Consider the following 15,604-nt stretch of genomic DNA (forward strand, 5'->3'; position numbering starts at 1 on the left):
CCATTAGGGCTGAAGCAAATATTAGCAAAGTTTAGGCTGTTATTCACACTGGAGAAAATTTTGCATTAATTCATGCTCAGTGAGGGCAGACTTCACTTGCTTATGTCTATGACAAAGGGGTGTAACACGTACAGCAGTATCTACAGTAGTAGAATAGTTTAGGTTTCTTCCTTTTGGGGATTTCTTACTTTTCAAATCAATATGTGAGTGACTGCCTTCTACTACAGTGGATCTGAGTATATATAAAGGATTTTCCTGCTAGCAGGGATTTGCTAGCTAGTTTGGCTCTGGCAAGCAGAAGCTTGTTGTTAAAGAGCATCAGATCCCACATTCAGAAATGCTTTCTGCAGCTGTGTACAGCTGACTGGCATCCCCAGTACCTGTGTATACATGGCCACAGATCATCATAATTGACTCTCTCTGCTCTATTGGTTTAATTACCAGGAAGAGTTTGCTTATAAAACGAGTAGTCAGGTTTTATACCTTATTAACTTTGTTACATTACAGTGTCAGTGTTGCGCAACTCCAGTTAATGTGTTGTCTGTCTTTTGTGACCTCTCTGACTTTTTTCCACTCCTCCTTCCAAAAGTTATTAATTTTATCAACAATGTGGACAGAAGATTGCACGGGATGTACCACGGTTGGCTGAAGATGACAGCAAAGAGCTCTGGACAGTCTAGAAATACAACACAAGAACTGGAAGACCAGCTGAGGCAGCAGATGTTGCAAATTTGGAGCATCTCCTGAGGACTGAAGATGCTCAGAGAGGACCTGAGTAATCTTAGACAGTCACTGAGCCACAGGATGATGCTATTAAAAATAATTTATTTCTGCATGGGAACACATTCATGTGGAGTAAAGGAGCATAATGCAGAGATCTTTGACTCAGTAGAAACCTAGGAAAGTCCATATAATTTGGCACAGTATTTATGATTTTACCTGATGGACTCAGAACACTAGCTGTGTTTGCTGCAAATGGTGTCCTAGCTTATAAATCCGCTCTGTTGGCAGAGATGCAATACCACACAAATACAGCAAAGAATATCTTTGTGCTCTTTTCATTTCCCCACCTTTCTGGTTCAGAAAAGTATGCAGAATTAACTGCTCCTTGTATAAACCCAACAATGCTTTACAAGGCAGAGCATCAGAAGGTTACAATGCTTAGCACAGCACTTCTTCAGGAATATAATTCCCCTTTTCTTTCTGTCCCAATCTGTGGTGAAAGGTTAATGATTTTAAAATTATTCCTGTTTCACTTGGCCTTACTTGTACTAAAAGCTTATGAAAACAGCATTCTTAATGTGTAAATGAGCTGCATGTGTCCTATCCAGAGCTTTGCAAAGCTTCATGCCTCCTCAGGCCCTCATGCTACTTTCCTCTGTTAACGGTCATGACCAGCTGCCCTGTTATGAACTGAAACCACAATTTAATCAACATGGATTTTAAGAAGAAATGTGTTCCAGATCTTATGTCATGAACCATCATAGTTCCCCAGTGATATACTGTGATATCAATTATAGGTGCTTTCTGGTCAGTAGCAATGTCTGGAATTCCTGAGGCAGTCCATGCCAGGAACATACTACCACTTGTAGTGTCCGACACTACTAATACATGTTAGCATTGTCTCTTGAGGTTGGCTGAGCTGTTCCCTGAAAACAAAGAAACAAATCCTGAATATTACATGATCAGAGTGGATTGCTTGAATCGTCCTATACAACTGAGTTCAGTTTCAAAGAAAAACAAGACTTCTCTGAGACTACAAATATAAACACTATAGAATCATAGAATGGTTTGGGTTTGAAGGAACCTCAAAGATCATCTAGTTCCAACCCCCCCGCCATGGGCAGGGACACCTTCCACTAGACCAGGTTGCTCAAAGCCCCATCCAACCTGGCCTTGAACACTGCCAGGGATGGGGCATCCACAACCTCTCTGGGAAACCTGTTCCAGTGCCTCACCACCCTCACAATGAAGAACTTCTTCCTCACATCTAGTCTAAATCTACCCTCTTTCAGTTTAAAGCCATTACCCCTTGTCTTATCACTACACGCCCTTGTAAAAAGTCCTTCTCCAGCTTTCTTGTTGGCCTCCTTTAGGTACTGGAAGGCTGCTAGAAGGTCTGCCCGGAGCCTTCTCTTCTCCAGGCTAAGCAGCCCCAACTCTCTCAGCCTTTCCTCATAGGAGAGGTGCTCCAGTCCTCTGATCATCTTCGTGGCCCTTCTCTGCACCTGCTCCAACAGGTCCATGTCTTCCTTATGTTGGGGCCCCCAGAGCTGAACGCAGTACTCCAGGTAGGACTAGTTGTAATAGTTGTAAAGCAGGGAGCAAAGCAACATAAACCTGGTGAAAAAGAAATTCACATGGATACATATACACCCAAACACACAATTTTCTCTTTGCGAAGCTTAAATATGGTTCAGTTCCTTTTCTCTCTTTTTCCCCATTTAAGGCTCAGAAGCAACAAATAAAAAAGAGAAGAAACACTGGGAAATCTAAATGCTACCTTGTCCTGCACTGTAAGAAAAGTCACCATACGAACTACCAGATAAAAGTGATCATGAAATGTGGGTTCTGGCTATCGTGGACTTTCTGTTGGCATCAGCTTTTCCATGTGTAAAATAGATGATGATATCCACCACAAGTTATAGGAAATTTGGGAGTTTTTATCAGAAAGTGACAACACATCAATATGGAAACAGCCATGGAATCACTGTAATTTCACTGGTCAGATACAAGAGAAGAAGGACTAAAAAGCCATCACTTAAATTGCTGTGCACTCTAGCTAAATTAAAACCACAGACCAGTAGGGCTGTATATGAATATGTATATAAATATGATTTTTTTTCAGATAATATCCAAGATTTGGTGAAAGTCTCCTGTCTTGGCCCCTGTGTTCTCTGTGTATAGATGTGCAACAACTTACTTGAATGTCTTGGACTTTCTTACAAGATCTACTAACCTGAATCAATCAAAATAGAACTAAAATTAATCTTTACTGAGAATGCGTTCCTGGCTCTGGTAATCAGTCTTTTTGCACCCTTGCCACTGTTTAGCTATACATAATCACTTCTTTAGGTTTCAAAGGAAATAATTGCTCCAAGGTAAAGTAAGGCTGAATTCATGAAAATTTTCACCAAGGATGTTTTGCAATCCTTAGATAACAACTACCATATTATGGGAAAGTGTATACCTGCATATCTCATGATATATTGAGAAACAGATGCTTCCTTGGACCAGTTGGAAATATTCTAGTCAGTTGAGAAAAGTGCCAGTAAAAATCATTGTCTGTCTTTAATTATTACACAAGAATGTAGGATAGGGACTTCACCTAACTGTTACCCTGATAATAAGATGGAAAGTAGACTGAGATACTTTATGGAACATCCTACTCATTAGCCACGACTTTATACTCAGTGAGCAGAAGTTTTGTAGTTCCTGATAACAAGGGGTCAGATCATAAGTCTGTCATTCTAGTGTTTTGCCTGAAGCACTAAACAATACCAGGTAACTGATGACAGTTACAGCAACTCAGTCTCACATTTAAGTAGGTTCGTTATACTACAGGTCACTTGCATTAAATCAGACAGAAAGGGAAAAGCTCTTGCCCACACAGAAATAATAGACTGCCCGCTGCATCATACAGACACACTCCTTGTCAGCCCAAGCTGCTCAATGCAAGAGTCGACATTTTCCCACAACTATCACCTGATGACTAATGCAACAATTAAGGATCTGTCACATCACATGCACTTGGCAGGAATTTCTCTTGGCACTGTATTGCCAGGATTTCAGGCAATTTTCCATGAGGTTAATAATGGTTCAAAATATAACTACCATTCAGCAACGAGATACCATTTCAAGCTGGTGTGTAAAAATGGGAAAGTTATATAGAAGACATGGGAGACAGTCAGTCAGCTGTATTTTGGTATTGAGAACTTACTCTGAGAAAAGCAGAAATGGCTTAAGGCAGAATTTGTGGGGTTTTTTTTTAGTTTTGAAAAGAAAACATGGAGAGGGAGATGATGCTCCAATAGGAAAAGGACTAGTAAAATACAAATGTTGATGAATTGTCTCCATTGTGAAAAAAATAAAAAGGAAAACAGAAAAATTTGAAAAAATACTTTTGGGACTGCAGTTTGTAAATATTTTTTTGGTAAGAGAAGCTTCATCTTCAGCAGTCTTTGAGATCAATTTAGATTAGCAAGTCAGAGGTGTTGTATTGTTGGCCCAGGTAAGAGGATGGGACTATGTTAAACAAGTTCTTGAACCGACTTCCATCTCTTCTTTTCAGTGATTGAGGCTTTTTCCTAACTTTGCTATCCACACGCCTGCCTCCTAATTCTTGCTTTAATTTCCAAGGTTGTTCCAATCTGGTTCTAGAATGAAATTCAAAATAGAATAAAATGCTTATTTTCAAAGTTTAAGTTTCCTGCATTATAACTCCAGACAGATTTTTTTTTTTTTTTTAATTTCGACAAGAAGCTCAGGTGCCTACCTTCTAAAGTATTTACATATCACACTGTGATTGCCATTTTCACCTGTGCTATGCTTCCCACAACATAATAATGGTGAATTAAATAGCCTCCTCAGCCATGGATACTTCAAGAACACAAGCCTGAAGAGAGTTTGTGTGATGGGTTGATCCTGACTGAACGCCAGGTGCCCACCAAAGCCGCTCTATCACTCCCTATCCTCAGCTGGACAGGGGAGAGAAAATATTACAAAGGGCTTGTGGGTTGAGATAAGGGCAGGGAGAGATTGCTCACCAATTACCATCATGGGCAAAACAGACTCGACTTGGGGAAAATAAACTTAATTTTTTACCAATCAAACCAGAGTAGGGTAATGAGAAATAAAATCAAATCTTAAAACATCTTCCCCCCACCCTTCCCTTCTTCCCAGGCACAGCTTCACTCCCAAATTCTCTGCCTCCTCCCCCACAGCAGCACAGGGAGACAGGGAATGGGGTTGGGGTCAGTTTATCACACGTTTCTCTGCTGGTCCTTCCTCCTCAGGGGAAGGACTTCTCATTCTTCCTCTGCTCCAGCGTGGGGTCCCACCCATGGGAGACAGTTCTCCATGAACTTCTCCAACATAAGTCCTTCCCATGGGCTGCAGTTCTTCACGAACTGCTCCAACATGGGTCCCTTCCACAGGCTGCAGTCCTTCAGGCACAGACTGCTCCAGCGTGGGTCCCCCTCAGGGTCACAAGTCCTGCCAGAAAACCTGCTCCAGCGTGGGCTTCCCATGGGGTCACAGCCTCCTTCGGGCATCCCCCTACTCCGGCGTGGGGTCCTCCATGGGCTGCAGGTGGAGATCTGCTCCACCGTGGACCTCCCTGGGCTGCAGGGGGACAGCCTGCCTCACCAGGGTCTTCCCCACGGGCTGCAGGGGAATCTCTGCTCCAGCGCCTGGAGCACCTCCCCCCCTCCTTCTTTACTGACCTGGGGGTCTGTAGGGCTGTTTTTCTCACATATTCTCAATCCTCTCTCCTATCTGCAGTTCCTGTTCTGCAGCAACTTTTTTCCCTTCTGAAATATATTATCCCAGAGGTGCTACCACCATTGCCGATGGGCTTAGCCTTGGCCAGCAGCAGGTCTGTCTTGGAGCCGGCTGGCATTGGCTCTGTCAGACATAGGGGAAGCTTCCAGCAGTTTCTCATAGAAGCCACCCCTGTAGCCCCCCCATTACCAAAACCTTGCCATACAAACCCAATACAGTTTGCCAACATGAGCTCCAGAATCCTTCAGCATGTTCTTCATCACAAAGCTGTTTTTCTTGCAAACTTATGTGAACAATGCAGGTTGGGGGAAAAAAAAATTACACTTTCTATATCATTTGAGAGTGCTTTCTCTATTAATTGTCTATGCCAGTCTATGCAAAACATTCCATTTAGTACATCTGTTACAAAGTACAAGACAGACAAAGATTGAGACTTTTTGTCCTCTAATGGAGTATCTTTACTGTTAATGAAAAAAGCGTTTCTTAAAATAAAGTGGATTCTATGGCCTCCCCAGCAAAATACCTTTAAATTGTTTTATGTGGTGTCTGTGTTATCAACACCAGTAAGTAAAAATTTATTGATTTAATTTATTGTCCTTCCTCTTTGACTGACTGCAGGGGTACTCAGTGTGCTAGCTTTTCTGGTATGGAAACTTCATATTTTGAATCAGGACTACCAAATGATTTCACAGTGTGATTTCACAGTGTGAATGAAAAAGGCACCATATAACTGTTTTTCACTTCCAAACTGCACTAGGCTCAACACAGAATTTTAAGGTAACTCTGTCTAAAGCTCTCCAGAATAAGACTGGGACCTCCTGAAAGTCTGTTACCACTCTTTTTGGCAATCCCTCCTAGAGTTTCAATTCTCATGCAAGCTCTGCTTTGCACTAAAGACATAATGAACAATGAATTTCTTGATATGTGCATTTGGCACTTCCATGTTCCCTTCCTCCCTCTGCAAGAAAAGTCATCAGGATTTTTAGCCTACTAGAGCCCTGTGCATAAATGTTTACTAAGAAAATCTTTTCAGCAAATTATTTTCTTGCTGCTGGTTTTTTTCCCCATTTATCAGAAAATGTTGATTAATCCCAAAGACAACTTTACTGGGAATGTAATTTCTTGGTTGCATTTGGGAATTTCCTGAGGCTGAAGGTGGAAATCTGGGTCAGAGGAATTCCCTTCCATTGCTGAATACCCCAAATCACTATGGAGTATACACAGCCCAAGTCCTTTGTTCCTCCTTTACCTCATTCAATACCTGTTCAATGAAAGTGGAACATAAATTTCTTCATCAGAAGTTATCATATGAATAAGTGGAAAATTATTCTAGGATTTTCATCATTTTTTACCCTCTGTAATGAATCTTACTGGCAGATTGGTTGGTTTGTTTTATGTTTACAGTAAGGGATTAGGCTACATTCTGAATCATGTGAAAAGAAGTGCTTAAACTTAAGTCAGTTAATATACTGGATAAGAAAAGGGATATGTTGTTACTTGTTCATGCTAATTTACAAGTTCATAAATCTTACGTTTTTGTGATGTATTGCTAACAGTTGGGGGGTTGGGGGTGGGCAATATGTTAGGGAAGAGAATAAGAACAGAGATTTAAATAAATAGTAAGGATAGAAACATTCAGTGTTCTTTTAGCAAGACACACCTGAAAGAAATTCACCTGACTGCAAGAAAATTAAGGAAACACCTACATATCTTTATGATGTGGCTGGCAAGAATGAGTAGTGAAACCTCAAAAGGCTCAGTTGCTAAGCTGAGACAAATCTCCTAAGAGCTATGGAAAATTCTGCCTTGAGTTACGCTCGTGCAGTCAGACTGACTTCACTGCATGTGAACAAAGGTACTCCTAGACCTTTCAGAGTTACAGGTTGCTCACATGGGCTTTATTTCCCACAGATTGCACTCTATTCCTTCAGTCTTGCTGGGAACACTAAGACCATAACATAGAGGACTGAAATAGCAACACTTTGATGTTCTATTATATCTTTTCCATCAATGCACAGAAAGAGGATTCTGGGCCAGTAGGAAAGGAATATCTGAGCTATATACCTGATCTTTCAGATAGCTCAAATAACATACCTCCTGCCTCTCCCACTTGTGTGTGTTAGTAACTCAGGAGGAAGAGAAGAGCAGAGTGGGCCTAAAAGTCTATGGGAGTCTGAAAGGAAAGGGTATTGAAAGGAAAATACCGAGCCTTTAGAACTTTAAAATATTACTAGTTCACATCTGATACCAAAATTGACATACACTTGTGTAAGAAGGGAGGAAATGCCATTTTGTTTTTTTTCCACTTCACTCATACTATTCAAAACTCATCATTTCTCATCTTCATACTGTATTGCCGTCCAAACCACCAGCTATTTGGGAAATGTTGGAATGTATGAGTAGCTGCTACAGTATGTTTACAAATTAAACTAATCTTTAGTGATAATAGCGCTTATCAAGAACAATCTCATGGATTTGAAATATTTATCTACTCTTTACCCCTCTCTTCTTGTATTAGCATAGTAATCTGCCTTTCCAGTTCAAATATAGCCTTTATAGTAGTATTTTGCAGTATGTTTCTGATGTCTTCTGCCCTTGTCTGTGTAATTCATGTTTGAAATGCAACAAAAGATTCTGGAGAACAACAGAACTACATAAATCCTTCCTTAAATCCTTCAATCTTTAGATTAAAAATCCCTGCATTAATGTTTGTAAACCCAATAATGGGACTAGGTCCAATCATTTATGGCTACATTTGCAATTCAGTTCTCTGCTAACATGAAGATTAAAGAAAGGATTAATTTTCAGCCCAAAGAGCCACTGTTTAGTAGCCAAAGTATGCACTGATCACCGGATATGCTAAGACATAAAAATACAGTAAAGATCAAAATGCTCATTTTTGATATCTCTTCTTTGAAACAAAGATTGAAACCATTTTAAATGCACTAATGTTTTTTCCATGGATTTTTAACAGGTGAGCTGCCTTGGCATTCTGTAGGACTTGCCAAAGTAGTCTTCCTGACCCTGCCTTACTTAAGTTAAAAATTACAAAGGCACCAGCTTTGGCATCTTTATGCTGAGGGTAATTTGACAGTGTTACTGGAGGTGAGCTGCTTCTCCTATGCACTGACCCAGGGTAGCAAAATGGCAGTCTGATCTGGCAGATAAACAAGTCTGTGACAAATAGCACTGACATTCCTATCAAAAGAAAAGACATGACTCAGGCCCGATATCTATAGGCCAACCAGAGCTAGCTTTCAGTGACAAATGGTTTTAGTCTGACAGCGTGTTTCACTGCTTGAACTTTCATCTATCAAAACAAGACACAGAAGCGTAGGGACACACACAAGAAAAAGGGAGCATAAGAGAAAGCCACAGATACAGGCAGGCAGCTTGGCCTGCCCTCTCATAACAGTACTTACATTTTTTCTCAGTCTTTTAGTACCTTTATCATTCCATGGTGATTAATATACTTCCCCTCACTGTTTTACTAAAGTTAAAAGGAAAAAAAAACAAAAGAAGGTTTCATTTCATTTCTTGCAGATTCAAGCAATAGAAAAACAAAAAAGAGAATGTGATTTTTTAGTTTAATCTCTCTCCACACAGGACACTAACTTTCACTCCCCCATGGGCAGAGTCTAACAATTAGTATAAGACTAAGGGAAACTTTAGTTAACTTCCAGCCAGTTATCCACTCATCTTTGAAGGCATCAACAGGTGGAGAATCAACACCAGGCAGTTCATTCTGGAACTTAATCATCTTTTAGCGTTAACAGTTTAGATCTGGATTTCTATTTTTGATTTGCATACCTCCAATTTCCAGCCATTAATTCATTCAAGTTTTTCTGTACTAGAATAAAAAAAAATAAAAATCAATGGACCATTGTACTGAGTGTCCATGTCTCGGTGTTGGCAGGGGGGCTCTACAGATTGACCTCTGTGAGGCTGTGTCTGGCAGAGGGGTCTGCCCCGTGCCGGATACAGGCAGTTCCAGCCGGTCCCAGCCGGCTCCAACAGCCCCACCGCAGGACACAGCTGAGCCCCTCAGCCAAGATGGGGGAAAACAGGTTCCAGAAAGGGCCCAAGGTGGCACAGGCAGAGGAGGAGGAGGAGGAAGCCAAGGAGGGAGCAGCAGCAGGTGGAGGAGGAGGAGGAGGAGGAGGAGGAGGAGGAGGAGGAGGAGGAGGGCGGGCGGCGGTGCAGGCCCGCAGCAGGGATCCATCCCCTGCAGCCCTGGAGAGACCCCGCTGGAGCAGAGACCCCCCCTGCAGCCCGGGGAGGGCCCCACAGGGGCCGCAGCAGGGGGATATTTCCTGCAGGAGCTGCGGCCATGGAGAGCCCGGGCGGGAGCAGGTTGTCCCTGAAGGACTGCAGCCCGGGGAAGGGCCCGCGCTGGAGCAGGGAGACGTGGGAGGAGGGAGGAGCGGCCCAGAGGGGCTGGGGGGGACCCACCGCAACCCCCGGCCCCAGCCCCTGTGGGTAGAGAGGAGTCGGGAGTGAAGGGGTGAAGCTCAGCCTGGGAATAAAGGAGTGAGGCAGGTGGATTTTTTACACATTTCTTACATCACTTAACAGTATTATGGCACCAGCTGTTACCATGTTTTCCTACATTAAATGATTAACTGTAGTGAGAAGGCAGATTCATAAGTCCAGCAACAGAAGAATCTACTTATGCTAAAACCTGAGAGCTGTGCTGTACATATACACAGACTGGGACTGTATGGCAGATTGATGTCACAGGCCAGCCTCAGAACAGCCACTTTCTTAGAGCTGTCGGTGATATATTTGTTTCTGAGGGTGCTGTTAAAAAACATCAATAATTCCCTTAACTAGCATAATAGCAACACAGCTCCAGCGTATAAGGTGATCTGACAAGGCCCGTGGGTCTCAGAAGCAATCAAAAGTAGAGAAGTTCAAGAGGAACAGAAAAGAATAGACAGTGTCAGCTAAAAACCTCTTTTGAAACTCTAAGAGCAAATCAGATTAACTGAAGCTATTTACAGTGAAGGACAAAGATACTGACTTCCTCAGACAGCTGATTCAAATCTCAATTGCACCTACTTTTTTCAGTTTTAACTTCATTGTTTGCATATGAATAATTCACTCATTTTTGAGGAAAGTAAATGTTTTCCATGAAAAATATAATTTTGATTATTTTTTTTTTTTTAACGTAAAGATGATTCATTCTTTAAAGCAAAAAGGTGCTCTTAGATTGCACGTATTTCAACCCATGGCCCAATAGTTTGAGCTTGGTTAAGGGAAATACTTCAGAAAGTCAGCCCATTTTTCATTTGCAGACAGAAAGCCATGGAAATTATCTCCTTTGCTTTAGTAGCCTGTCCCAATACTTAACCACCTTTACTGTTAAGAAGTCAACCTACTGCTTGGTGAATTTTTTTCTGGCTTTGGCTTCTAGTTTTTGGTCCTTGTTATGACTTGCTCCGCTACAGTGAGGTCGTCTCCACTGCTTGTGATTTTCTGTCCATGAAGATACCTCCACACTATAAGCAAGTTAACTTTCAATCTTCTTTTGTTTCTCCAGCTTAAAGCGAGGCATTTTCTAATTTTTCACACTTCTGACTTACTTATACTCTGTATTTTTTTGAAAACCTGACGTCCACACTTACACATACTCTTCTAAGCTTAACCAGTCTCCCAGTCCTTTACAGAATGAAAAAAAAAACACAAAACCAACCAAACTTCAGAGATGAAGATATAGTTTTCTTATTCCTGTGTCCAATACCATAACTAAGCCTTTTACTTCAACATCCCTGCAACCTCTGTCACCAGCTTATTGTGGAGAATGTTCCTTTGCAGACCCCTAGGTGTGTTTAGCAGGTGCACCTCCCTTACAGGTAAAAGAGGGATTTTATCTCTCTTCCACATCTGGTGGAGCCTCTGGGAAAACATGCTTTAGGAAAAGTAAAACACCGCACAGGCACAGTGAGGAGGAAGGAGAAAATGTGTGAGAACCAACCCTGCAAACACAAAGGTGAGAGGAGGAGGAGGGCGGGCGGCGGTGCAGGCCCGCAGCAGGGATCCATCCCCTGCAGCCCTGGAGAGACCCCGCTGGAGCAGTGCACCCATGGCTTCATCTTGTCCTTCTCCCTGTCTGACCAGGATGCAGGTACATTCGTGAGACTGTAGAGATACACACGTACAGTGTGGGTCCCTACAACAGTTCGTCTCGGACACTCAGTCTGCCCACTAGCTGCCCTTGGGTCCCGGTCCTCACAGCTGCTGGCACCTGGGCATTCAAGTTGCTCTACATCTTCTGTGTGCACAGCAAAACACACACACACACGGACACACACACACACACATACGGACACACCCACAGAGACACACAAGGATACTCCAGTAACTGGGCTTACATGCACAGTCCGTCTTGCAGCTGGTCCTGGATCCTCATTCCCCCTCGGTGCCTCCTGCACAGACACAAACACACGCACAAATGGGTCTCTCCGTTCACTTCCCGACAAGGTCCCGTCTCTCCAGGAGCTCTCCTGGACCACTGGCTCTGTCAGGTAGCCGGGTCCTCCAGGGCCCTCACCCTCAGACACACACACCCCCCCACCCCCGGCTCCCAGGTCTGCCTCCACACTCACCAGAGCTCACACGCCCGCGCTCGTCCCAGGGGCTGCACCACGGACACTCGGGTGCCGTCAGAGCAAAATGGACACAGATACTGAGAGACCCCAGGGTGTGGGGGGTCCGTGCCCAGGCGCTGTCAGAGGGGCTGCAGGCGGCCTGTGTGAGGAGAGGCCGGGGCTGCCCCGTGCCGGACACAGCCGGTTCCAGCCGGTCCCAGCCGGCTCCAACCAGTCCCAGCCGGCTCCAACAGCCAGGAGCCATTACCTGTATCGACCAGCATCATCTCAGTAGTTTTTTCATAAAACCGATATTCCAGAAGGCTGTTAGTACTGACTAATTACATTCCTGTCATTTAACTGTCCGTAACATGAAACTTGAGTGATAGTTTTCCTTACTTTAACAGGCTTACACTCACCAAGTCAGCCCACATACTCTTTTTCTGTTGTTGTTTTCAATACTGGGGAAATGTTTCTATTCTCCCAGCTTTTGTAATGTTCTATTATTATATCCCTTAATAAGTAACTATATCCAGAGATCTGCTCAACAAACTCTGTAAGTTGCTTGGGCACAATTTTGGAGGCCTCGTGTTTTAATGAAGAGAAATAGTGACTTCTTCAATTGCCAGTAATTCAAAACTAGCTAGGTGGTGCAATAACAGGTTTTTTTTTTCCTGAATACAGAAGAAAACTTCTGGGTTTTCTTAACAATTATTTATAATATCACCTGTAACTAGTAGACTTATCCTCAGAACTTGTTTCTCATATGCATAGTCTTGGTCATTGTTCATTTGAGCCATTAATTTTCCTTTATGTGTTTGGCTTTTCTTATCATATTTTACTCATAATAACTTCTAATTTCTATCAATTATTATCTGTGTCTCTTTTCTTCCTTTTTATATATATATTGATTTTTATTTTCCAATTATTGCCTTCATTTTTCAACTACGACAGTTTAAGTGCTAGACAAAAACTTCTTTACAAATATGGAATCATTACTTCTCAAGTAAATAGCAAAATAACATCAGGAATTCTTTTCATAAAGCTCCATTTTTCAAAGATACTGTTGCTTCCTTTTTTGTTTTTTTTTTTTTCTTCCACTTCCCATTTAATTCTCCTTAGCTTGGAAAGAGCTTGCTGAAATGCCATATATAATTCATACAGACAAGCTAATCACCAGCTTGGAAGCTGGTGGTTTCCTAGGAAGTAGTGGTCAGGACCATCTTACAATCAATGAAACGAAATAAAAGTGGTTGGGACTATCTTTTATCTGCTTATATTAAATATAAGCAGGTTATAATCACCGGTCTCTAAGCAACAGCCAGATACTAATCCAGCAATTAATTCATCGTTATCCATATAATGAGGTTCAAAATAGAGCTAGCTTGTGTTAAGCGTGACGCCTCTAGTGTGAGGGAAAAAAAGAAAAATGAATCCACCCATATATGCATGTATTCAAGAATTCTAATGACTAACTATTGCCTGTGTAAGACCTTTAATATGTCTCCAAAATTGAAATCCTACTTAGTAGCACAGTTTTTCTTTCACTTACATGCAGATATTAAAAAGTAAATCCTCTGTTCTCTGCTTTAATTTAGGAATCTTGAATAGACTCCTTTTCCATTCTTTGTTATTTAGCCCTTTGGTCCTTTAACATTGAAGTCCCTGTACCTATCAACCCTAAAACTGGTACTGACATTGCTACTACTGAGTGCCACTTTTTCTTCTCCTCTTCACCCTTACTTTTCACTTGTTCAACACTCTCTGTCCTTGCTAAACACATAATAAACAGAGCTGGCAATGCCAGTCATGGAAATTAGCCCAACATCGACATTACAGTGATTTCATTTGTACCTCTCTTTTCTCAGAAGTGGGACAGTCAAGTCTGGTTCCCAGTTTTTTACCACACATATATGAGCAACTCAGGGAAAGTGGGAAAATTTGTTCCACTGTTTGTTAGATCTATTTAGTCTGCATCATACAGATTTTCACTTTTATGCAATTTTAATCTAAATTCAATCTGTTCACTCCTGACTATTTTAGCTACGCTCCAACTGAAAGAAAGCCGCCATATGTAGGCTATCCCGTACACACAATGCATTAGCTATGGTGCCAAAAGGGTCTTGCCATAGCTTGTTCATTGGTCCTGTTGAACCACTAGCATAAACTGGCAACCAACAGTGCTTAAGAGACCTACCTTCAACAAAACTAGACTTTCACAATAATATAAAAAAGGAATTTTTAGTCTTAAGCACACATGGCTAGCTATCAGTTAGCTCCATGAGGACACCATATATGCCTTGTGGCATCTTAAATAGCAATAAGACACCTATGGTGAGTCAAATACAATGCACCCCAAGGAAAGAGTCAGTATAAGACTTACATTTAGGTCACTGCTTACACATTACTATTTCTAATCACCAGTGGTTGGTTTTTTTACTTTTTTTTCCTCCCCATCCCTGTCCCCCTGTGATTATAAAATTTCTTAATAGAATATAGCATAGTATATTATATATATATATGCTTTTTATTAGTAGTATGTTATTTCTTAATAGTACAACTGAAACTAAGATAAGAATGTACTGAGAAGATATTCATATTGCCTGCAACTTTTACTTACTCTCTTACGTTGCTAAGAGTATTCAGGTGTAAGACAGCTGCCCTTTTCTGGAATAAGTTGTGACATAAGAAAAGGCTGTAATTCTTGACCACTCATTACTGCTCAGTGGATCGAGACTACATCCTGCCAAAATCTACAGACTACTTTACTTTATTTAAGTGCTAATTCATTGCTAAAATTACCAGTTTTGTTGAGACTAACAAGCTATTGCAGTTAACCTAGGTAATTTTGCCTGAATTTAATCAAGTACTGCTCACAGAAGTTTTTGAAGGCTAAGGGAAAGGGTTGGTAATATGAAGGGGAAAGGTAGTGAAGAAGGGGTAAAGACAGTAATCTCTTTTAGCTTAACAGATCCTGAAGTGAATGTCTGTCAAGGGCTTCAGTTACCAGGAAACAGGCTGCAAATGTTACACATAATCCCCACACAGACTACCCTGGAACTTAAAAACCACCACCTATCAAAAAAAGAGAAATGTGCCAAATTAGCACAGCTGCAAACTCCTTTGCTCCTGGTCAAGATAGCAGATCCTTTTCAACACTGTCATTTGTTCTTCCTGTTTCTTAGACCCCTTCAGCTAGACTTTAAACTTACCTTGCAAACTCATTAGGAGAGAGCCATAGTGAAAGGTCAGAAACAATCAGGGGAGTCTCTGAAGTGTTCTGTTTTTCATCTGGTTCCATATGGTCTTGAACCACTGGCTTCAACGTGTGATGCCACCATTAGAGATTCTATATTTTTGCTTTAGAGGCACATTGCCAGCTCTCTCTGTGTTTTCTTCTGGATATTCTGGACACTTTAATGCTTTTTACTGGTAATATTCAGATCTGTCTGAAATCAGAAAGAGTTGAGAAGACTCATCATCTGCTGCTTCAGAGTATAAAACATTGAGTT

Source organism: Buteo buteo, chromosome 3 (assembly GCF_964188355.1).
Source record: "Buteo buteo chromosome 3, bButBut1.hap1.1, whole genome shotgun sequence".
Classification (NCBI taxonomy): domain Eukaryota; kingdom Metazoa; phylum Chordata; class Aves; order Accipitriformes; family Accipitridae; genus Buteo; species Buteo buteo.